This window comes from Petaurus breviceps, unplaced genomic scaffold (genome assembly GCF_028583685.1).
Source record: "Petaurus breviceps papuanus isolate PSGF00001 unplaced genomic scaffold, PetGlider_PUasm1.0 90769, whole genome shotgun sequence".
Lineage (NCBI taxonomy): Eukaryota > Metazoa > Chordata > Mammalia > Diprotodontia > Petauridae > Petaurus > Petaurus breviceps.
Genome location: NW_027187341.1, coordinates 17,471,155 through 17,473,544, shown reverse-complemented (window position 1 = coordinate 17,473,544; position 2,390 = coordinate 17,471,155).

The window sequence follows — 2,390 nt, the reverse complement described above, 5'->3', positions numbered from 1 at the left end:
GACTGGGTATGGATGTAATGGTTGGACAGTTTGGAAAGCTGTCTACTGGATCTGTTAATGTCTTGATAATTCTGCCTGTATGCTTTGAAGTTCGGGGTGCTGACCTTTTCCCCCTGAACAAGGTAAATGATATATGTCTGACTGATTAAAGTAAGCTTGTTAACCCATTTTGAGTTGCTTTCCTTTAACAAAGCAGATCCAAGAACCTGTGGTAGCTGCAAACCCTGAGGACACTTGGGGTGCTTGCTGCTACAGGGGGCTGTTTTTGTTTTTGTTTTTTTGCTTTCTGGAGGGCAAATGGGGTTAAGTGACTTGCTCAAGGTCACATGGCTAGTTTTTGTGTTAAGTATCTGAGGCCGGATTTCAACTCAGGTCCTCCTGACTCCAGGGCCAGTGCTCTATTCATTGTGCCACCTAGCCACCCCAAAATCTTTCCAGTTTGATTTGATTCTATCAGAGTTGGTGCTCCGTTAACAGGGCCTCCAAATTTGGAGAATGAAACTATTTTGGTTTTGTCTTTGAGGCACCAGGATGTGCTTAAAACACAACCTGTGTAGGTGGTTGTTTAGTCTTTTTAGCTGTGTGACTCTCTGTAACCACATTTGAAGCTTTCTTGGCAAAGATACTGGCGTAGTTTGCCATTTCCTTCTCCTTATAGATGAACTGAAGCAAAAAGTGACTTACCCAGGGTCACACAGATAGTAAGTATCTGAGTTTGGATTGAACTCAGGAAGATGAGTCTTTCTGACTCCAGGTCTGGCATTCTATCCATGGTGCGTTTAGCTGCCCAGCTTGTGATTAATAAAATCCTTTTGGACTGATTGATCAAGAGCCCAGGGTCATCTTCACACTAGGTGAGGCATTAGAGGAAGACTTGAATGGAGGACAGACAACCTGTCAAAAAGGAATTGGAGTTACAGTCCTCTAGTTTGCAGCCTGGAAAATGCCTACCTAGGAAGAAAAGAAATGAAGTTTTGGCATCACCTTGAATCAATTGAATCTGCAGCAGATAGTGCAACCAATTAGATCAGGTTTCCAACTATGCATTTAGGGATCTGAATTATTCAACCTAGGGGTCACACTGATCAAATTAACTGGTCAGTGGAAGAATTCTGCTTCACTCTATGAAGAGTATTTGAAAAGTATAACTAGAGTTATACTTTAAACCTCAGGTTTTTGTTTGATCCTTAGTTTCAATGGACTGTGCTCTATTGTTGTATGGGGGAACGGGGGAGACTTGGCTGAAAGAGAGACCTGGCAAACCCAAGAACCCTCTTATCCCATGACACTGTGGTGACAGCTAGTTAGCTTAGGGGAACCCTGCTGGTGAACATCACTCCCTCTCCAATTTCTCAGCTTTTTGTGGTCCTTTTTCCAGTCACATAGATGTCTTCTGGGTCCTCCTGTACCCTTCACCACATCAATGAGATGGAAGTGGCTATGTGTTTAGGAGGATGAACAGAGGAATAAGAAGAGAGGACTGAAAGCCTTTGGTCCAAAAAATGAAATGTGTTCAGAAGGGCCCCAAACCTAGATCATTCTGATGAAGTTATTTTGTTTTTCCAAAAGATTTAATATAGTAATGTTCTAGTGCATTATTGAGAGCTTATCTGAGTGGGGTTTTTTTGTCTGGATTTGTGATTTCAATGATTTAATGAGCTCCTCTACGGCAAACTCCCTCTGTCAGTGAAAATCAGGTTTCTTGTTATTGTTCAGTCCTGGCTAACTCTTTGTGACCACACCTAGGGTTTCCTTGACGAAGATACTAAAGTGGTTTGTCATTTACAGATGAGGAAACTGAGGCAAACTGTTAAGTGACTTGGCCAGGGTCACACAGCTAGTAAGTGTCTGAGGCCAGATTTGAACTCAGGAAGAGGAATCTTCTCTATGCATTATGGCTCTGCAGTTCATAGTTCTAGACAGTTGCCTTGGGTCAATGAAAGGGTGACTGACTTATCCAGGGTCACTCCATTTATATGTGTTGGAGATGGGACTTGAACTCTGGTCATTTTAACTCCAAGGTCAGTTTTTACTGAACATAACATCTGGGCTATGAGCATTACTAGGGAGGGAGAAGGCTTGGGCAAGTGTTAGCTCAGAAGTTACAAGGATTTGAACTTGGCTTTTGGTGATTTGTGGGAGATAGAAGCCAGAAGAATGTGTCCATTTTGTTCATGACTTAAGAAGGAACGTGCTTTAGGTTAGGTTGAACTTCCTGGTTTTCCACACTGTCTCTCTTGAAAGAGTTACATGTATTTTATAGGGTGAAGAGAAGGGATTGGGGAAACAGGAAGACAATCATCACTCCAAATGTTTCCTCTTTCTGCACAGTTATACAGTGTTTTTGCTAAGGTTTACAAAGTCGGTGCTGCAATGAGGGGAGGAGACCC